This window comes from Dromiciops gliroides, chromosome 3, assembly GCF_019393635.1.
Source record: "Dromiciops gliroides isolate mDroGli1 chromosome 3, mDroGli1.pri, whole genome shotgun sequence".
In the NCBI taxonomy this organism is placed as follows: Eukaryota; Metazoa; Chordata; class Mammalia; order Microbiotheria; family Microbiotheriidae; genus Dromiciops; species Dromiciops gliroides.
The window spans coordinates 397,860,957-397,884,759 of NC_057863.1; positions in this window are offsets into that span (position 1 = coordinate 397,860,957).

Consider the following 23,803-nt stretch of genomic DNA (forward strand, 5'->3'; position numbering starts at 1 on the left):
TAGGCCTAGCCTAAAACAGGGATTTGCATTACAACAAAGGAAAATGACAACCCAAGATAATTATGTTCAAATGATGAAATCTCAGGCCCTGTAATAGGGGAGGCACCAGGAGAGGTACTTGGAAGCTAAGTATCCTCTACAATGCCTCTCAAAGCGCGCCATAGAAGTATCCAGCCATTCCAAGGTTGTAATTAATTTTTATGCTTTTGTCTGGCCTGGGCACAGATCATGAGCCATCTTTGCTGTGCTGGGAGCTTGGTGTGTGCCTCCTTCCAACTTTGAGATTCTGTGATTCTGCAGACCACTGGGGTCCAAAGATCAGAAAGGCCAATACAGCAGCTGCCTATGTGCTAGAACAGTACAATGAGGGCAGCAGGAGTCTGGGCTATGGGCCTGCAACTCCAGCTGTCCCCAGCTATTGATAGGGAACTCTCCAGACAGGTTGGGGAATAGATGGCACAGATTCTGAATCAACCCTGTAGCTCCTAAGCAGTGGTACCAAACAGATTAAAAGTTAATGTAGTATAATAGCAAAAATGCTGGATTGGGAATTAGATCTGCATTTGAATCCCAGTACTAATACTTACTACATGGGTGACCTGAGCCAAGGCACTTGACCTCTTTTCAGTTTCCTCAGCTATTAAGTGAGTAAAATAAAGTTTTCACTATCTGCCTTATTATGTTGTGGGGAGGGTGACTTGTAAAGTGCAGTATAAGAATGAGTTATCTCATTCCAGCTGAAAGGTGATGTTAATGAAAGAACATTGAGCTGCTTAGGCTGGGCCTCACAGGGTGCCGGTACTTTGAGAAAGTGAACAAGTTTCTAGAGTCTGCCTTCCACCCTAAAGGCTCAGAAAGTCAATTTTATCAATTTACCCAGAGGTAATCAGGCAGTGAAAAATCGATTAAACTAGCCAAACTCACAAGAGACTGGCCTGAATAACAGTTTATTACCTCAAAATAACAGTTTATTACCTCAAAATGCTAGATATATGTGGCCCAAGACCCAGTACCTATCTTTGTCACCAGTAATAATCAGTACAGTGTCATCACAATCACCCCCAGACCCCGGGATGAAAGGGGAGGGGAAGGAGGGGAGTTTCTTCAAGGCATTAAATTCTGTAATCCAGCATTTCCTTGGTGTATAATAATATAGAATCAGAATAAAAGAGCTATTAATTCTGGTCCAGTGCTGTGATTTAGTCCATGAAGGGAACTCTCAGTGTGGAAACTCCTTCCCCAGATATAGATCTGAGCTTTCAGTCTTAGAGGTACCTGATGTCATTGAGGAGTAAAGTGATTTGCTTGTGTTCACTCAGCTAATATGTTAGCTATGCTGACTCTCTAGTCAGATGGTATTGAGTTAATTCCATTAAGCTAGGGTAGCCAAAGGAAACGGGTCCAGTGGCCCAGAATTAGACCCAGAGAGGCCTTTCTCCTGGACAAGGCCAAAGACACCGACCAATTCTCTTTTTCCTTTTTTTTTTTTTTTGTGGGGCAATGAGGGGTTAAGTGACTTGCCCAAGGTCACACAGCTAGTAGGTGTCAAATGTCTGATGCGAGATTTGAACTCAGATCCTCCTGAATCCAGGACTGGTGCTTTATTCACTGTGCCACCTAGCTTCCCCCAACACTGACCAATTCTTACTCTCCAACCTTCCTATTCTGGTATTCCTGCTTATGCACCAAAAATGTCTCTTTACTGGGCTTTTTCATAACATAGTAAAATATCCTAAATTATAGTTTTGTTGTTGTTTTTTACCTTTCAAGTCAAGGCTTCCTTTTTAAGGAGTCTCATGGGCACATTCAGTAGAAATTTAGGAAACAACATGTTTATAAAACCATCTCGGGCTGGGTTATTTCTGCAGATGATTAATTCTCTCTTTTTTAGGTTTCAAAGGACATAGAACTGGAAAGGAACTAGTCCATTCAATTCTCCCACAGAAATGAAGTCTTGTTGAAGGTCACTCAGGCAGTCAAAAAGCAGAGCTAGTATTCAAACCTCAGAGCCTTTGATTCTTAATCGAATGGTTTTTTTCCCCCTGATGCGTGTGACCCCTCTGGATTTGGCTATATAAAGCTGACCCTTGAACAGTGATGTTTTCTCACGTTGTCCTTTGATTCTAGGAGTTTACTCTATTCAGAGATTAAAGCATCATATGAACTGACACAAATCAGCAGTGTTTGTGAAATCTGGAGACTTGAGCAGAGCCAGCCCTGCACCAAAGTGGTTTTGTATAAGTGGCCAACTACAGAGAATCCTTGGGGAATCACCCCCCTTTGAGGAAAACAATTCCTCCTCTAGCCACTCACTGATGACTTAAATTCCTTTCAAAAAGAACAAAGCCTTTCATTTCACACTCAGATAAGGCTTGTATTGGATAGAATAGAGACCTCTTAAGCATAACAGGGGCTTTATTGTGACAGTATTAAGATCTTAAATTCTTAAGATAAGCATAGAACAAAATTTTTAAGTAAGAGGTACATACAAACAAAGGGGAGAAAAAATCATCAATTGCCCTAGGCTTTGCCTTTACAGGAAGCCTTGATATAAGTGTTACTCGAGAAATAGGAAAGTTGAAGTGTATCATAGATAACCATTATGTCCTAACTGGCTGGGAATCTACATCTCTCCCAAGTAACTTAACTATGCTCCCCTGCTGCAAAGTACTGCTTCTTTTCAATGGTAACAGAAAAAGACAGACACTAGGCAGAGAAGGTGGGAAGGGAAAAAGCAAGGAAAAGTCTTAATAAATGCTTGTTAATTGATGGATGGTTGGATTATGTAAAAAAAAAAAAAAATCCAAGGATACTGACAGAGCTGAGTTGGGTTTTGAGGTATGCATTGTCCTTTTTAACCCTGTGGCTGCATACTAAGGAGTGAATAAAGGCATGCCAAATACTTACACTGTACCAAGGGCAACACTTACATAGTCCTCAGAAAGCTCCTCCAGTATTCAGGTACTTTGTGGGTCAACATCCATTTAAAAAAAAAAAAAAGACAAAGCTCATGAGCCCCTACCAATGTATTTGATTTTACTAGACCAACCAGAGTTCAAAGAAAAAGGCATCTATTAGTAGTCATAATTATAGTAATAATTTTCTTAAAATCTCATTAATACGATTTCACATCTCTTTTTATTTTCAAATATCCCTTTTGTGTAAATTCTATTATTCTCATTTTACAAAAACATGGAATAAGGCTCATAAAGATTAAGTGATTTATTTACCCAGAGTCACATAGCTAGTATCTAAAAAAATCATTCAAACAGATCTTTCTTACTCAAAGTCCTGTACTCTGTTGACTACATCATTCTGTCTTAATAGCAGAACAAAACAAATGACAAAGTTTCAATTCAATAAATATTTAAGTGCTTACTATGTGCCAGGCACTGTACTAGGCACTGGGGATACAAATAAGAGACAGTCCCTCAAGGAGTTTACAATCTAATCTGAATGATTTATTTACACACACACACACACACACACACACACACACAGAGCAATATAACCTCCCAAGTTTCCACACAAGTGCAGGAACACATTTCAGAGAACACACACATGGAAGGGAATATGTTCACAACCAGAGAATACCAATGGCTGGGGTAACTCACATCCAGCACTAAAAACTGTCAACATCCTCGTGGATAGCATCACGCTCCTCTATTTGGCCCTTTCTTTCTCTCCTAAGTATCTCTGCTAAGCTGTCGTTGCTGCTGTTCTCTGCTGGTCATTACCTTCAATGCAACTTCACTGAGCTGATACTGCTCTCTGCTGCCTCCTGGCTATAGTCTAGAATGCACCTCTAGTTGGTTCAACAAGTTATTTAAAGTTTCACTTATGTGCCAGGACTGTGTACCCATAGGTCCTGTACCTGTGTACCTGTACTGTACTAGGAACTAGGAATATTTTGATATAGCTTCTTCTACCCGGGGATAGATTCTGCCAGCTCTTAAACTTGATGATCCCAAGAGCAATCATTAGTTCTTTTGTGATGTCACCTTTAGGCATTTTTGAATCTGTCTTTTGAACTTCTTTTCTCCTACTGTTTCTTTGGATGTCTTAGTCTAAACTCATATGGGTTATGTTCCCAAATTCCTTCTAACTCCTCTCATAACCCTGGGTTACTAACATGTGTCCCTTTCAAGTTATCCCTGAGATATCCTTTAACAAAATTGCAAAGGATGCAAGTGAAACCAGGGTTGGAGGGATTTCTTTCAAATTCCCACAATATTCCTAGTTCTCATAAAATTAACTTGAAACCAAAACTGAAAAGACCAGTCAGTGAGAGGGGGTGGGCTGGTGAACTGTCCTACTTCCTATGAGCAAGCAGACTCATTGTAGTTTCTATCCATATCATGACTCATTCAAGTGTCTGTGCATCTCCTGGAGTCGTGATACTAGAGAGTTAAGTAGTGTGAACCAAGCCAAGCAGACCAGGGTGAGTGAACATCACACTAAGGTAAAAGTGATTGACAGAAAAATCTTTCTTGGGAAAAGTCAGGGATAGGTGAGGGGGAAACAGGGAGAAAGGAAAAAAGGAACCCAAAGTGGAAGGCTGGGGTCACCAAGGTTCCTGCCTTACTGACATTACAATATTCCCAAAATATCTTACCTTGGACTGCTAATTATATTGCTGTTATTTCTTGTTAAATGTAACATCTTCAGTATCTCTTAACAATAAAAATTGGTGTAATAAAAACATGAGGCCGCTCTCTTCAAGCTACAATCATTTTCCTGAAAAGGTAAGTAAACATTTAATATTTTTTGTAAACCAATTCCCATTTTAACCAAGAATTGGGCCCAAATATTCTCTTTCTGTAACATTAGGATTCTATATGATTCATGAAATACCAATTGGTTTTAGATTTTGTTCAGGGAATATTTTGTTATCTTTGTTTTTTCTTTTTGTTTTTAATCTATAGATTTGATTCCTAGTTTACTAGGTATGATTTCCTTGGTTATGTCTTTTAAAAAGTTTTGATTCTGGGACAGCTAGGTGGCGCAGTGGATAGAGCACCAGTCCTGGATTCAGGAGTACCTTAGTTCAAATCCAGCCTCAGACCCTTGACACTTAGTAGCTGTGTGACCCTGGGCAAGTCACTTAACCCCAATTGCCTCACCAAAAAAAAAAAAAATTGATTCATCAAAACCTTAAAAGGAGAAATGAAGATTTATATTTGGCCTGATTTTTGAGGTTCAGGAAATTAATGTAGTTGAACTAGGAGCAACACTCACCACCAGTTGGTTCAGGAATCATGACATGAGACCACATCAAGCAGATAAATTCTGTCTATGCTCAAAACATAACCAGGGAAACTGGAAACTCCTAGTCACAAAGGCTAACTTTTTCTTTTTTTTTTTTCTTTTTTTCTTTTTTTTTTTTTAGTGAGGCAATTGGGGTTAAGTGACTTGCCCAGGGTCACACAGCTAGTAAGTGTTAAGTGTCTGAGGCTGGATTTGAACTCAGGTACTCCTGACTCCAGGGCTGGTGCTCTATCCACTGCGCCATCTAGCTGCCCCTTAAAGGCTAACTTTTTCTTAAAAGGAATGAAACTATCCACAAGACTTGATTGGTCCAGAGGACTACAGTGTGAACCTTTGAACCAACTTCCCTGTAATCGATAGCATAAAAACCCAACACATGAGTAGCCAAGGCTCCTTGGGCTTGACAGGCCATCTGGGTCAATATACCCTCTTTATCTGGCATGGCTCCAAGAAGAAATGGAAGTCCTAGGAGCTTCATTCAAGTGAAATAAAGTTTGTGTGTATGTTTAAGTATCACTTCCATGCTATTCATTCCCTTCCAATCCTGAACCTAAACTGCTAGACTGCCCACTGGAGGACCCAGTCCTGCTTATTCTCTGGTTAGGGCTCATAGTTTTTGTTGTTGTTATTATCCCTGATTTCAAATGTACAAGAGGAGATCATTTTTTTATTGTAAATACTCAAAGAAATCATGGAGGGGTTTAGTCCAACTCCAACATGTTACCAAGGAGGAAAACTGAAAACCAGAGAGGTGAAGTCTAATGTCACAACTAGTTGGTAGCAGAACTGGTCCAATTCAAACCAATAAACATTTATTAAGGACTGACTATATATATGACACTGGGGATACAAAAATAAATAAATAAATAAATAAATAAATAAATAAAATGCAGCCTCTACTCAGAGTTCACATTGTACTACAGGGATTCTAATGTAAACAGATAATATACATGTAATTATTTGAGGAAAAGGAAGAGAATATTTAACAATTAAAAGGACCAGAAAAATCTAATGGATGGTACTTACGACAAACCTTGAAAGAAACTGAGACTCAAGGACATTAGGTGACTTGCCCTTAGTCACACAGCTAGTAAATTCTCAGAGTGAGATTCAAACCCAGGTCTCTAACTATAAGAATAGCAGTCTTGGGGCAGCTAGGTGGCAGAGTGGATAGAGCACTGGCCCTGGAGTCAGGAGTACCTGAGTTCAAATCTGGCCTCAGACATTTGACACTTACTAGCTGTGTGACCCTTGGCAAGTCACTTAACCCCAATTGCCTCACCAAAAAAAAAAAAAAAGAATAGCATGTCTTTCCACATTGCACTTTCAAAACAGAAGAGTAAGACTTGACCCCTGCCTTCAAGAAGTTTATGATCTATTTGAGGATGCAATGTGTTATCATGAAAAGTTGAATAACAATACATTACTTAAATAATGATAGAACAGTTTGTGATTATCTTCTAAATAAAAGTTGTGCACATTAAGTGATATCCCTATGGGCTGGGATGCTCAGAGAATAGCACATAAACCTTATTTAGTTGTTGGTGTTTTGTTTGGTTTGGTTTTGAGTGGGGGGGTGTTTAGGTTTTGTTTGGTTTTTGTTTGCTGCCTAAGAATTTGCTACCACTCACAACAGGAAAGAATATTTAGGGAGGCTTATGTTAATTCTAGTTCTCTTTGCCAATTATTAAAAAAAAATAGGCCTCCCTCTTTCTTAGCCCTCTTCCTTTATGTCCCCTCATGTTAGGTCTTTGATATGATATCAATCTTTATCTCTCCAGCTCCTGGGTTCAGTTGACCATTACAAGTAGCGCTAACAGTCTTTCAGAAGCTGCTTTTCCCTCCTCTCTCTGTGGAAATCAAGGGCCTGAACCTTCCCCTCCATGTACATGCCATAGCCACCCCCACCTTCCCTCCCACACATACAAATCCTTTCTCCTGGGCTTCAGGAATTCTTCCACAACTTGGCAGCCATTCCCTTCACTCTCCTCTAAATCTTGATGCCTCTGAATGTCTGAAAACTCATTTGTCCACTACAATTCACAGTCTCCATCATGATTGCTTTGCCAATTCACTATCAAACAATTATCATGCAGTTATTAATGCGTAACTGGGAAACAAGTACAAAAAAGGAGATAGCCCCTGCCCTCAAGGAACTTATATTACGCTGGGAAGATATAAAATTTTCATAAATAATATAGGATTACACAAAATAAATACAAATAATTAACGTGATGGAACACTAGCAACTGTGGAAATCAAGAAAGGTCTCTTGAAGAAGGTGGTACTTGAGCTGAGTCTTAGGGAGGTCCAGGAGGTGAAGGTGAGCAATTCCAGGCATGGCAAAAAGGCTTTGCAATGGTACAGAGAGAGAAGATATAAAATATCTGGATTAAAAGGCTTTAGCCCTAGGTGAAATTTCTTTTTCTTCCCCCTGCCTTAGACTATTATCCAAATTTCCTTGCTCTTTAGGAGGCCAGACCTTGATAATGCCCTCTGTGAGCCAGATTGCCCCATCTACTACTAAAACCTGCTTATCTTACAAAGCTAATCTTCTGCTTCTGCCTATAGGCCTATCTCTGACTTCCAGCTTCCTGGAAGAGTTGAAGTGAGAAACACCTTAGGTTCAATGACCACTGGAAACTTCTCACATACCCTCAATCTCCTAGAAAATTGTTTACTAAAATAGAGACTTATAATTACAACTGTAGTAACTGAATGTACCACCAAATTCATAGGGAAGATACTCTAGAAAAGGTTGTCCCAGGTTCAAGATACTCTTGGATCCATCAAAACTGTAGCTCATGAGGCCCCACTTATGTGTTAGTCAACCAGGAGGACCTGAATTCAAATCCAACCTCAGACATTTGACATTTACTAACTGTGTGACCCTAGGCAAGTCACTTAACCCTCATTGCTCTGAAAAAAAAAAGTAATAGTAAAACATTTTCTCCATAAACACCTGGGGCACATTTTCTTCACAAAAATAAATACCCATCAGCAGAACCAGGAGAACGTTGTACACAGAAACAACAACACTGTGTGATGTTCAACTGTGAAAGACTTAGCTCTTCTCAGCAGTGCAATGATCCAAGACAATGCCAAAGAACTCATGATAGAAAATGTTCTCCACATCCAGAAAAAAGAACTGTGGATTCTGAATGCAGACTGAACCATATTGTTTCTACTTTTGTTTTTGTTTTTTGTTTTTTAAGGTTTTTCTCTCATGTTCTGATTCTTCTTTCACAATATGACTAATGCAGAAATATGTTTAATGTGACTGTACATATATAACCTATATGGGATTGTTTTCTGTCTTGGGGAGGGGGGAAGGAAGGGAGGAAGGGAGGAAAATTTGAAACTAAAAATCTTATGAAAATAAATGTTGAAAACTATCTTTTCATGTAACTGGAAAAGAATAAAGTACTTTTATGATTTAAAAAAAATAAAAGAAATAAATACCTATCACTGGAAAGAGTGGACATTCCTAGGGGACATATATGCCAATGTACATATGGAGGAGCAATTCATCTCCAACAGTCTTGATATATTCTAGTGATGTCATGTTCCTCCTACCAGTTCCATTGGTCTCTCCAAAAATTACTCTGATGGAAACACTGTATGTATAGTCTCTATAGGACAATGCTTTGTTAGACATAGCTCCTCTGGACACTGCTATTCCACTGAATGTATAGTCTAATAGACCCTGCCAGGCATGACTCCACTAAACAAATCACCATGTATCCAGAAAAAAGCAAAGTTTTTCTGTTTTTAACTTGACAAAATCTTTTCTATTCCTCTGGAAAAGAGTAGTCTCTCCCATGTCCACTGAGGGCACTATCTATTTAGCTTTTAGATTAATGCCCCAAGGCTTTAGAAAATCAGTAACCAGGGGCAGCTAGGTGGTGCAGTGGATAAAGCACTGGCCCTGCAGTCAGGAGTACCTGGGTTCGGATCCGGCCTCAGACACTTACCACTTACTAGCTGTGTGACCCTGGGCAAGTCACTTGACCCCAATTGCCTCACTAAAAAAAAAAAAAGAAAGAAAAAAAAAAGAAAATCAGTAACCTTTAGTTATGGACCAGCAAAAGTCCTCTCTTGGAATAATAATAATAAACCTCCCCTGGTTTTTTTTTCTTATATGATCTATCTTCTCCCTTTCAAAGACTAAGCCAGAACAGGTGTTCATCTCCAGCAGGAAATTCTTTGCCCCAGGCACTGAGCTCTTTAGGACATTAAGGATAAACTTCTAGCTAAAAAGCTAGTGCCCCAGGCTTGAGTTGATCTTTTAAACTTATTTTTTTTTTTTTTTGGTCTGGGGCTCAGGGCTTTCTGTCAGACCTCATTCTGGCGTAGGAAAGACATACCACATATGCCTCACCATTTTAACCTGCAATAGCTAGATTTCACCTAGTCATCATCACCCACTGAGAGGCTACTGTCCTGATAAATTGCCAAGAGCCCTTGGGTCCCCCAATTCCAAAACCCCTTCTGTTCTTGCACATTACTGGAAGTGGGGGTAGGAAAGAGATAAAAGTTAGCCCAGGGAGCTTCCACTTGCTTGAGCCCACACTTATAGAACAAATCCTTAAACAGTATAGATCAACTGAATATTCCACTATCCACCCATGATGGTAGGGGAGCAAATTCTATGAAATTAGGCCCTGAAGTACAGCAGAGTGAGGTATCCCATTGTACTACAAATAATTCTTCTATTCTTCTTCCCATACCCACAGGAGAAAAAAAAAACACAAATTATTCATATGGTAAGTCTACATATTGGAGCAGCTAGTTGGTGCAGTGGGTAGAGTGCCAGGCCTAGAGTCCAGAAGTTGTTGTTCAGTCGTTTTTGTCATGCCCAACTCTTCATGATGCTATTAGGGGTTTTCTTGGCAAAGATACTGGATTGGTTTGTCATTTCCTTCTCCAGGGACGTTAGGAGTCAGGAAAATTCGAGTTCAAATACATCCTCGGATACTTACTAGCTGTGTGACCCTGGACAAGTTACCTAACCCTTTCTGCCTCAGTTTCCTCATACAGAAAATTAGCTGGAAAAGGAAATGGCAAACCGCTCCATTAAATTTGCCAAGAAAACCACAAGTGGGATCACAGAATCAGGAACAACTGAAGATAAAAACCATAAAAATCTAAATATCCATATATAGTATTCTCTTAAGTTAGTACTCACCCATACTAGGATAATAGATTATCCCAAACACAGGCAGTCTAAGAATTTGAGTCCCAGGTTTTGCTTCTGTGACATTCCCCATTCAATTACCTTCCTCAGAAATTTTTGATCCAGAATGACTGTTAGAAGGACTAACCTCTATGCAGGGCAGGAAATTCTCTGAAGAGAAAACATTGTCATATCTTTGACACCACATCTTGGAGCACATCCCGTATGGTCCTTGTAGGGTCAGCCTCAATACAATATTATGTCAACCTTCCCTAGCAAAAGTGTCCTGAGTTTAAATTCTTTCCAATCTGAGCCTAAATTCTTTTGATAGCCATTAAAATTATATGAGCAACTTCATGCAATTTTAATGTCTGCTTCCACAGGATTCCACTGGAGAAATCCTCCCCTGGAGGGCATCATTGATCATCCTAAGTAGATACAACAAAGCATTTCAAGACACAAGTTTAACCAGAAAGAAAATGAAATGAATATTTCATTAATGTTAGGTCACCTGGTGGGAATTTTTTTAATGGCTTAAAAAATCCAGCCAGCTATATCCTGTCCTTGTAAATAGCACTGACCAAATGATAATCACTTAGATTTTTTTTCAGGCAGTTTTCTCAGATGCTGGGTAGACTCCTTATAAACCAATAAACTCAAGATATATTCCAATTTTAGGGAGATTGTTAAGGTGGGTGTCACCATTATAGTGTTTGCCAAGGTCCAGGTTCCCTTCTTCCAGCCTCAAAAATCTTTATCAGAACTAAAGGTCATTGAGATACAATTAAGCAATCAGCAAGTAAGCAAGCATTTAGGCAGATAGGTAGAATAGTAAATAGAGAAATGGACCTGAATCAGGAAGACCTGAGTTCAAATCCTACCTAAAACGTTAACTATGGGCAGCTAAGTGGCACGGTGGATAGAGGACTGGGCTTGGAATCAGGAAGACTCATCTTCATGAGCTCAAATCTGGCCTCAGACACTTACTAGCTATGTGACCATGGACAAGGCACTTAACCCAATCTGCCTCAGTTCCTCATCTGTAAAATGGGCTGGAGAAGGAAATGGCAAACCATTTTAGTATCTTTGCTGAAAAAAAATCCAAATGGGCTCACAAAGTCGAACTGAAACAATTCAACAAGAACAATCTGTATGACTCTGGGCAAGTCATTTAACTTCTGTCATAAATGAGGACATAAATGAGGATCCAGTTCACAGCACATGTAAAGGATGGGGTGGGGAGGGGGGGGGTAGTTAAACTTTATCAGAGAAATTTTCAGTATAGACAGCCAGGCTCTGAGAACATTGGGAAGACCATTGGTTGGGTAGATGGGGAATGGAAAAGTCCTCTTCAGTTGAATTTGGCAAGGTCCCTGGTATAGCTGGGACTTGGTTTCCTATGCTAACTTCCTGTTCTGGTGAAGAATCTGGCATCTTCCCTCCCTATGGGTATTTCTGATGGTGTTAGTAATTGGCAAACCAGTTGTCTATCTAATAGACCTGCAAGCCTGTCTCCAAGGAAAATCTTTTTTTTTTTTGCTCCTTGTTGAGGTTTGTAGTCTAACCCACAACACATCCTTGTAGCTTCTGCTGTTCAAGGTCTTTCCAAATCTAATGAGGTCATCTAGGTATCCCAACAGTTAAAGTCTCCTATCACCATCATACACTGTTGAAATATTACCTGAGGTGGAGCAGCTAGGTGGCAGAGTGGATAAAGCACCAGCCCTGGATTCAGGAGGAGCTGAGTTCAAATCTGACCTCAGACACTTGACATGTACTAGCTGTGTGACCCTGGGCAAGTTACTTAACCCTCATTGCCCTGGAAAAAATAAATAAATATTACCTGAGGCCTAGGCTCTAACTTGTAGAATCCTGCCAAGCAGATGAAAGTTGCTTTCTCCTTGTCTTCCTCTTCTACGGAGACCTGGTAGAATTGTCTGTCCAAACCTAGTATTAAAAAACCACCATCAGTCTAACAAACATTCCAGAGCATCCTGCCCCTGGGGCATGGTATACTGGTCCACCTTAGTTTCTTGTAGGGTCTGGTAGTCTATGTTCATCCTGATTCTTCCAGTCTTCCATACTACCACTATGGCTAAAACATATGGACTGCTGGATTCTACTATGAGCATGTCTTTAATATATACTGGTCACTCCATAGGATAGAGCATGTCACATTGTTGAAAGCAACAGCTGAGCTCAGTAGGAAGGTCGAAGTGCATAGAAAACATTAAGCTTGGCAAGTGAAGGTACTGGCTAGATGGGTAGAGTGTGGGTTATTCCTTCTTGTTCTAAAGTGATTTTGGAGCCCAATGAGCTTCAGATTCTGCTATTGGTATACTTTCTTTTTTTTTTTTTGTGGGGCAATGAGGGTTAAGTGACTTGCCCAGGGTCACACACCTAGTTAAGTGTCAAGTGTCTGAGGCTGGATTTGAACTCAGGTCCTCCTGAATCCAAGGCCAGTGCTCTATCCACTGTGCCACCTAGCTGCCCCTTTCAATTCCCTGACTTCAAACTTATAACCTCCTGAGGCTATAAGACATCTCACCCTGGACTGTTTAAATTATCTTTGTATCCCTATTGCTTAGCATGGTGCATGGTACATAGTAAGGGCACCATGAGGATGGGGGATGGGGATGATGGGGGGATAGGGAGGTAGTAGCATTTTGAGGTTTGCAAAGCACTTGTTATCTCATTTGCTCTTACTAGAAACTCTGAGATAGGTGCTATTATTATTCTTAATTTTAGAGGTAAAGAAACTGAGGTAAACAAAAGGCTAAGTGATTTGCCTAAAGACACACATCTAGTTAAGTATTTGAGACTGGATTTGAACTCACATCTTCCTGACACCAAGCCCAGTACTCTATACACTGTGCTACCTAACCACTTCAATAAGAAGTGAGTACCAATTCAGAAAAGATAGAAGCACTCAACAGCTGACCATATCTAAAGGACTTCCTTTATAACTAAAGAGTTTTTAGGATTTGGGTGTTCTAGGAAATTTGCAAAAAATCACTGCTAAGACACTCAATGATCTTAGTTCATATTATATAGGTGCATGGGAAAAACTGAAGGCAGGAAGGTAAAAGTCAAATTAGCCTGACCCCTTTACCATTTGGAGATAGTTATGATGAAAAGTATGATCAAGCTGTTAAAGATCTGGTCAATTGCCTTAAACAAAAACTAGTGTTGGCTTATGCTGACCCAAAAATGCCTCTTGTATTACATATCGATGCTCATCACAAAAGTTTAGAAGCTGTCATACAAAGAGAGTGATGACCCCAGAAACTCACCATGTTTGTCAGTAGAGCCCTTACTGACATGGGGTGTCTATATCCCCTACACAAAATAAAGTTACTTGGCTTTGAAGCACTTTGACACTGAGAAGTTCAAAAGCTGTTTATGGAGATAAATTTAAAGTAGGAGCAGACAACAATCCACTAACCCATAGCTTGATTAATGCAGGCAATCTGTTCTCTAGGCTTGGTGAGTTCCAAGCTATGGTGGTAATCTTAGAAAGAATGGCATCTATATGTGATGCCCAGGGAGGGTTCCATTCCTAGAAAAATTCATGTCAAGGGTTCACTCACCATCCTTGTGCCTTCCCTGTCTAAAACTCCCCTCCCAGGCCAACACTCCTTCAAGTGTTGTCTTTCCCTATTAGAACATAAGCTTCTTTTGGGGACACTCTCAGGAAGACTCATAATCTGGGTTTTCCAGTCAAACACTGATGTGTCATGGGTACCCTGAAGACTGAACAGAAGGCTCAGTGGGATCAGTATGTGATATTTCTAGCAGTTATCCCTTCCACACTGGGACTTTCCCCATTGCAGTTTCTTTTGCTTTTTCTTTTTCAGCAACAAACATTTATTTTTTTATTTTCCAGTTACTTGTAAGGGTAGTTTTCAACATTCATTTTCATAAGAGTTAGAGTTCCAAATTCTTCTCCCTCCCTCCCTCCCTTTCCTCCCCCCTCCACAAGATTGCAATCAGGTTATATATGTACAATCCACAAGTGTTCTTTTTATCAGTTCTTTCCATAGGGGTGCATAGTAAGCTTCCTCATTAGTTCCTTGGGATTGTCTTGGATCATTGCACTGCTGAGAGTAGTTAAGTTATTCACAATTACTCATTGAACAATACTGCTGTCACTATGCACAATGTCCTCCCAGCTCTTCTCACTTCACTGTACATTGATGTTCATTAGTCTTTCCAGGTTTTTCAGGGATCATCCTGTTTGTCATTTCCTATAGCACAAGACCGTTCCATTACAATCATATAGCATAGCTTTTTCCATCATTCCTCAATTGATGGACATTTCCTTGCTTCTCAATTCTTAGCCTCCACCAAGAGTTCCTATAAATATTTTTTGTACAATTTTTCCCCTTTTTCTCTTTTTCATGATTACTATTGTTAACTGGTTCCCCTCCATCCTATTCCCTTCCCCATGATATTTATTCTATTATCCAATCTTCTTTCATGCTATCACTCTTCAAAAGGGATTTTCTTCTGTCTGTACCCTCCGCCCCCTGCCCTTCCTTCTTTTGCCCCTCTCTCTTTATCCCCTTCCCCTCCTATTTTCCTGCAGGGTTAGAGAGATTACTTCACACAATTGAGTGTGTACATTATTCCCTCCTTGAGCCAATTCTAATGAGATTGAGGTCTTTGAGCCAATTCTGATGAGTGTTAGGCTCATTTACTGCCCATATTAAATAGATTACTCCACCCAGGTGGGGATGTGTTAGTCCCTCCTTTGAGGCAGCTCTGATGAGTTTAAGTTCTTTGAGCCTTTTCTGATGAGTGTAAAATTCATTTACTGCCCTGCTCCTCTCCCATCTCTTCCCCCACTCCATAAGCCTTTTCCTGTTTCTTTCATGTAGGACTTCACCTCTGCCCTTCCCCCTCCCGCAGTGAATTCCCTTCACCCCTCAATTTAACCCTAAAGATGTCATCACCTAGCTAGGTGACACAGTGGACAAATCATTACCCCTAGACCCAGGAGGATCCCAGCCAAAACCTGGCCTCAGACACAAGACAGTCGCCTACTGTATGACCCCAGGTATATCCCCCAGCTCCAATTTGTTATGGTTCTCTAGGGTCTTGTATTTGAAAGTCAAATTTGCCATTCAGTTCAGGTCTTTTCATCACAAATATCTGAAAATCTTCTTTTTCATTAAAGTCCCATTTTTTCCACTGAAAGATAATGCTGAGTTTTGCTGGGTAGGTGATTCTTGGTTGTAATCCCATTTCCTTTGCCCTTTGGAATATCATATTCCATGCCCTCCAGTCCTTCAATGGAGAAGCTGCTAGATCTTGTGCTATCCTGACTGGGGCTCCACAGTACTTGAATTCTTTCTTTTTGGCAGCTTGCAATATTTTCTCCTTGACCTGGGAGCTCTGGAATTTGGCTATAATATTCCTAGGAGTTTTCCTTTTGGGATCTCTTTCTGGAGGTGATTGGTAGATTCTTTCAATTTCTATTTTAGCTTCTTCTTCTAGAATTTCAGAGCAATTTTCCCTGAGAATATCTTGGAAGATGGTGTTTAAGCTCTTTCCTTGATCATGGTTTTCAGGTAGACCAATAATTTCAAATTATCTCCCCTGGATCTATTTTCCAGGTCAGCAGTTTTTCCCAGAAGATATTTCACATTGCCCTCTATTTTTTGTTCATTTGGATTTGCTTTATTGTGTCTTGGTTTTTCATAAAGTCACTGGCTTCCATTTGTTCAATCCTAATTCTTAGGCAATTATTTTCATCAGAGAACTTTTGTACCTCCTTTTCCATTTGGCCAATTTGACTTTTCAAGCTGTTGACTTTTTTCTCATGTCTTTCCTGCATCACCCTCATTTCTCTTTCCATTTTTTCCTCTACCTCTCTAATTTTATCTTCAAAGTCCTTTTTGAGCACCTCTATGGCCTGAGACCAATTTGTATTTTTCTTGGAAGCTTTAGCTATAGGGGCCCTGATGTTGACATCTTCCTCTGAGGGTGCCCCTTGGTCTTCCTTGTCACTGAAGAAACTTTCTATGGTCCTCACCTTTCTCTGTTGGCTCATCTTGCCTTTCTTTTACTAGACTTTTAGCTCCTTAAAGTGGGGGGCTGTTTCCAGGCTGCAGTATCCCAAGTTTAACAAGTCCCAGGTGGTATGATTTAAGGAGAATCAGGTTCTTTACTCACCTGGCCTGTTTCCTGGTCCTAGATGACCCCAGACTAACTTTCCAATCAACCAGCTTTGTGTGTTGTGGTTGTTAGGTCCAATGAGCCTGTGCCCCTCCCCTACCTGGGCCACTTCTACTGGAGCCTACCTCCTGGTTCTCAGTAGGGGTGTAAAATCCGAGTTCTGCCTTAGCACCAGCATAGACCCCTGTAGTCTCCCCCCTGCCCAGGGCTCAGCCCACTCACCAGACTGTGAGCTTAGTTCCAGACAACACTGGTGCTTCAGCTGATTCAGAGGCTCTGGGGGTCTGCTTCTCTTGTGAGGCCTTCCTGGGACTGGATCTGTGTCAGGTGACTGTGGGGCTGGGCCCGACTCCTGTATCAGCACAGCAGCTCCCACCTTCTGACCTTCCAAGCCATTCTTGGTTAGAAGATGATTTCAGCACATTCTTCTGTGAGTTTTGCTGCTCCAGGTATTTTCCTATAGTGTTATTTGGATATTTTTTGGAGCAATCATGTCATGAGTTTGGGAGCTCACTGCCTTTCCTCTGCCATCTTTCCCCATTGCAGTTTCAATAGATGGCAGGCGGGCATAAGAAAAGTAAATGGGATTTTGGGGTAGTTTTGTGGAAGCTACAGACAATATGTGAAGGCCAGCAAATGACACAGAAAAAGTTTAGAAACTCAGAAATACATAAAATATATGAATAGTATTGTATAATATCAACACATTTATCTTTTGATACTATAACAATTCATACTTCTATGGTATGAAGGGAGGGCCAAAAATTTTTACTCAAACTTTCTGGATTGAGGGGTGCTACTCTTCCCATTATGATGTGGAAGGGATAATTATATATGCATATGAGGCTACAGGCTTTACTCAATATTGCTGCTTTTGAGGCAAGAAGACGTTTGGAGAAACACACTGAAGCAACCAGTAATCTCCTGGCTACAAGATAAGCTAAAAGAAACCTTCCACCAGGCTGCTTGCCAGCTCATGAGAACCAACTGTTAAATTTTCAGTGTGAGCACTTACACCTCAGAAATCAGAAAACACTATAATTAGGACTTGACTTTTTTTTTGTTAATTGTCTAGATTTAAGTAAGTGATAGAAAAAATGTTAATGATGCAGAATAAATTTAAAGTGTGCTGTGGGTACATTGTTGTTGTTGCTGGGTTTTTTTCAGAGAATAAAATTTTACCAGCATGCCACTTCTACTACCCAGCTGTGATCTTAGCTTAGAAAAGCTCTGATAGAGCTTGATGCTCAAGTTCATTGTTGAGATCTTCATTGAGTTGATAAGATTCTGTAAAAGAAAAAAAAAGCTCAGTGTGGAACAAACGCACCAAGTAAGCAGGATGATGGAAAGCAATCCCCTATCATGCAGCTGAAAAACTACTTGACAACCTGACAGTTTACAAGATAGCCCCAGAGAATGGTCAGGGTCCTGCAAAGATAACACATCAAAACCACCTATTGTCTGTCGGAAAGTTTGTCCAACGCCCTCATGAGCAGAAACAAAAGAACGATGGACAGTCAGCAAAGCAGACCTTGAGATGAAAAGCTGTCTCACCAATTGCAGAGAAATTATCAGAACTAGATGATAGCTCAGGAGATGACTCAGATGAGGTAGACACCAAGTGTTAATACCTGTTAACTAAGTCTGACCAGGCCTCTGTCCTGGAGAGGACATCTGTGCCTGCAAGAGAGAATGGTTGAATCCAGAGGCCGTAGCGATTTTGCCTAATAGTCAAATTATAGAGACATCTAAGGGACAGGGATGTCTAAAGGCCATCCAAAGAGCCTGGCAATAATGATAGCCAGACATTCAAGTTCTAAGTTGACCAACAAGCTGGAAGATTCAAAATTCTCATCAGTTCCCACTAATTCTCAAGAAAAAAAAGAATAACAAGAGAGGCAGAGCAATTAGAGCTGACTGCATGTGGAGGGGGGAAAGGAAGAAATCATAAGTTAGGAGCTAACACTGGAGTACATTAATCCTTAATGTGAGGCCTCATTACATTTCTCCCTCCCACTTCTACACTCCCACAGGGAACACAAATTGACCCATGGTGGAATCATACAGGGATTCACCTCATGTTGCAGACTCTGTCAGCATACTTCATCCCTACAGGAGCCTGACCTTACAGCAAAGAGAAGCAGATATTGACTGCCAATTCACTTAAAGAGGAGGAAAAGAAATCAGTCTTTCTGCCTGAGGTAGCCCCCAGGATGTTAAACTCCAAGATTGTAGAAACTCTTATTCAGCTGTCAGGAAACAACAAAGTAGGCTGAATGCCCAACATGCTCAATTGCACCAAGCCTGAAGTAAAGGATCAAAATCCATGTGAGTCCAGTCCTGTGCTCCAAAAAAGCTGCTTGGGGCAAGAACCAGGCTACTGAAAAGAAGGATGTTCTCAGGTAGTTTTCAAAATCCCTGAGTGGTCAGAGAAGAGCTTTTCAGGGAAGCAAAGTACAGAAAAATACCTGCCCCCCACCCCTTTTGCAATTATAAAAGCTTTCTGGATCCTCATTAATGGAAGGCTAGGTGGCACAGAGGATAGAGCCCTGGCCCTGAAACTGGGAGAACCTGAGTTCAAATCCCACCTCAGACATTTACTACCTGTGTGACCCTGGGAAAGTCACTTAACCCTGATTGCTGCAAACATCTCCAACTGTCCTGATAAATATCTTGACACTGGACCCAGATGGCTCTGGAGGAGACAGTGGAGGGTGGTGACCTTGCACAACCCTGCCTCCCTTAAATCCAATTCAGTGCAAGCCATGACATGACACTGATGTCAGGGTCCTCTTAAAGAACAAAGGATAAACAACAATAGGCATGTTTACTCCTTGAGAGTAGAATTTTTCTTTTTTCTTTTCTTTTCTTTTTTTCTGGTCTTTGTTTTCCTGGTTCCTGGAGCAGAGTAGGGACTTATGATTGAAGTGAAGGAATCCATGGAACAAGTCCTACAAGACAATGGCAGAAAGTGTATAACAGTGAGAACCAATAATGGATACCTTAGAAGTTTGATTGCATGAGGAATAAAGAGAAAAGAGGCCAGATAATTATCAGGGTCATAAATCAGAGAAGGAGACTCTAAAATAGACAGAGAGGATGTATAATGAAGAGATTGAGAGAAAAAAATTTTGAAAGGGAAACAAAAAATGAAATTTAAAAAAATAATGAATAAGACTAGTTAAAGGAGAAGAAAAGAAAGAGGGAATCTACTTGAATAACAAATAACAGGCAAAAGGGGCAGGGAAATAATTATATAACCTTATAAAAGCAGGAAAAAAGGAACTAATAAATGAAAACCCAAAGGGAAAGAGGTAACAAATGAGAAGAGGGGGGTCAGGAGTGAGAGGATAAGAGCCAGTACAAACGAGGTCACTTTAAAAAAAAATAAGATTAAAGTAACTGAAGGAACATAATGTGTTTACAGCTAAAAAGGGAAAAAATCATAAACTCAAAGAAAAACCAATTTTAGAGACAGAGGAAAATATAAAACTAAACCATAACTTTATGTGTGAATGGATTAAACAATCCAATAAAACAAAGAGTGAAAAATCGGCTTAAAAAAAAACCCTACAATCTGTTGCTTACAAGAAACATATTTAAAAAACAAAAACATAAAATTGAGGAGATACGCATCAATTTACTATGAATCCAAAAAAGCAGGAGTATGTTGATATCTGATAATGAAAGAACAGACATTTGAAAAATAAAAAGATATAAAAAAGGAAACTACATTATGCTTAAAAAAACACAAAAAATAAACCAATATCAGTAATAAAGTTATATGTTCCAAATGACTTAGCATCCAAATTTATAAAGGAAACATCTGAGCTTCAAGAAGACCTATACAGTAATGCAATAGTGACAGGAGACTTCAATATCTCTGTTTTGGATCAGTCTAATAAAAGGACAAACAAAAGGAAAAAATACAAAATTGAACAAATTTTTGGAGAGACTAGAATTTAGAAACTGATGGAGTCTTCTAAATGGGACATTAAAAGATTATACATAGCACTCACCACCACATGAAACTTTTGTAAAAAATGACCACATACTAGGGCACAGAGATTGTAAACAAATACAAAAAAGGCAGAAATAGTATGTGCATGCTTTAAACCTAAAGCAATAAAAAATAGAAATTGGTTCAGGATCTAATGAAGATAAAAATAATCTCTCCTTTCTTTTTTTTCTGGTACTCCTATATCTGCTCACCTTACTTAAGAAAGAATTTACTATCTTCCTCTGAGCTTTCCTGTCCATTCCACACAAGAGAATTCTCACTATATTGTTAAAAACTTTACCCTTTTATGCAGATCTCTTTGTTTCATAATATTTTCATCTTAACATTTTTCCCTCTTTTCTCATAGAGTCAAAACTTAGTCCAGAGTCATCTTCTCCACTCCACCCACTGCCCCCATATTCACTACAACTTATAGCTCAGAGAATCCAGAAGCAAAATGTTTCAAAATTATAAAACAAGTATGACTCAAATGAATAGGTATGAGAAAACATCCCCACCCCTTTGCAAAGGTGGAAGGTTCATTAGTATTGTACATTTCACATACTTTGAGACTTTTTCCTTCTATCAATCTATTATGCTGGAGGTTTTCCTATTCTCTTCCTTTTTTTTTCTTTTGTCTTTAAAAGATGCCATTTGTCCTATGCTATGGCTCTCTGGGAGGGAAATGTGAAGGAACACTAAGGGAAATTATTGTGATATTTTAAAAATACCATTAAAAACTTCCTTAAGAAAAAATAATGAATGAATGAATGAATGAATGAATGAATGAATGAATGAATGAATGAAAACTTGCTTAAGAAAATAATACAGAAACAAGACCCTCCTGACAACATAAGGATCCACCTCCGTGGTACTACACAAAAATTTCTCCATTGGCCTACACTGAAAAACCTCACAAGGTCTCCCTTAACCCCTTAACTGACCCAGGCCCAAGACCAGAGGTAAATGAAGCCCTGAATGGTGAGAAAGGTCCCTAGCTGCTTTGAAGTGGAAACTAGAGAAAGGGAGAGACCCTGTCTATGATTGTTTGATCTTACATTAAGGATCATTAACTTCTCCTTAATCATTTTTAACAGGAGTTTTGTGTCCTCTCATTATCCACGGTAACTACATCCCTTATCATAGCTGATTATATTCCAACAGCCTTGAACAAATCATTATAATGGCACCTGAGATGGATCAGGAAGGGGAAAACTAATTTTACCTAGGTCTCTATTTTCCCTGGTAGGAAGTCAACTGCTACACTAGCTCCAGAGGCTTACTCTTGGAGCTAGAAAACCCAGATAGATCTCTACCAAAGGTGACCAGGGTCCTTCCTTCCACTGGGAAACACAGCACAAGGATAGCGATTGGAAATGTGTTGGTACTATTAAAAATGCATTTTGGCACAGAAGAAATGATGCTTAATTTGAAACTGAAGGATGTTAGTTCTAAATTTGGCTTATAAGCTAAAGGTTAAAGGATACTAAAGACCTCAATTTCTTCACTTGTAATACTATGTTGGCCTAGAAGACCACCCATTCTAGCTCTCAATTTATAAAAAATTTTATTTCCTGAATACCTTAAATTCTAGGCTTGTGCTAAGCAGTGGAGACAAATAGAGCTAGACTTGGCCTCAGAGAGGGTTATATTGAGGGCCCCTCCTACCAAAACATTTCAGACCATTAATTTATTCTCTTCCCTCCCTCAGCCTAGTCAAAATTCTACCCATCCTTCAAGATACCTCTTCTGAGCCATCTCTATTTGTCCCAGGTCAGTGCTCTCACTACCTTTGAATTCAGACAGCAATCCCTAGCTACATCACATCTGACACTTTCTATAGATGGAATATTTACCCATTATTTTAACCATGAACTAAACTTTCATGTGTTTATGATTGTCTCATTGAATAAATGTCATAACTGCTACTAACAAAGCAGATATTTATTCTGGAATGATTAAACAAAACATGGTAACTAAATATAATGAAATATTAGTGTGCTATAAGAATCAATGCATTAGAAGAATTCAGATCCTTGGGAAGATTTCTGTGAACTAATACAAAACAAAGAAATATAACCGGGAAATACCATGCAGGGTGCCTAAATTGTGTAATTGGAAAGAATAATGAAACAAAACAGACCACCATGCAGTTATAATAACAATATTCAAGCTTGTCCCTGGAAAAGAGTTAAGAAAATGGAAGTTCTTACCTTTTTTGTCAAAGTGGGAATATTGCATGTACTATTAAGACATAACAGATATTGTGGCTCATTTGTTGTTGTTCAGTCATGTCCAACTCTTTGTAACCCTACTTGGGGTTTTCTTGGCAAAGATACTGGAGTGGTTTGCAGTTTAGTTCTCCAACTCATTTTATAAACAAGAAAACTGAAGCAGTTAAGTGACTTTTCCAAGGTCACACAGCTACTTGTGTCTGAGGATGGGTTTGAATTCAAGAAGATAAGTCTTCCTGACTCCAAGCCCAGCACTTTATCCACCTGGCTATCCCAATTGCTCATTTTGCCGAACTGCTTTTTTTTTTCTTAAAATCTTTATGACAAGGTATGGTTCACTGGATGGGAGAGAAAGTAGGGATATGTTTAGAAATAAATATGATATAAAAACAAATATAAATAATTTTCTAAGAAGAGTTATCTTATCTCCTCCACTAGATTAAAATAAATGAGAGCAGTCTCCATTTATCAATTCTTGTTGGTGGTCAGACATAGACCATGGATAAGTGAAGAACTCGGTGGTAAACAGTCTCCAGCTGCTTTGAAGTGAAAGTCACAGGGATATATGCTTATGGCCTCAGCAAATCTTCCTCATCATTTCAAGCAGGAGCTTGGGAGTTCAGCTCTTTAATTTTCTTAATGTTCAAAGTAGCTCAAGTTGCCAGGCATCTCTGGTTGTCTTCAAAAGACATTGGGCAATTCTGGCAAATTAGATAATTATATCTCACATTATTTGTGTTCATTGACCTTCTAATTATTACATCTTGTCTGCTTTGGTCTTTTAATAAATTAAACTTGTCCACCCCCAGTATAGACAGATAGCCCAATAATAAGCAAAGCAGAAGTTATATAGAGATCAGTGTTTTAGATGAGATAGAGTGACTTCATTTGTCAACTGGGATGTCATTTTTTTTATTAATAAAGTATTTTTTCCGTTACATGTAA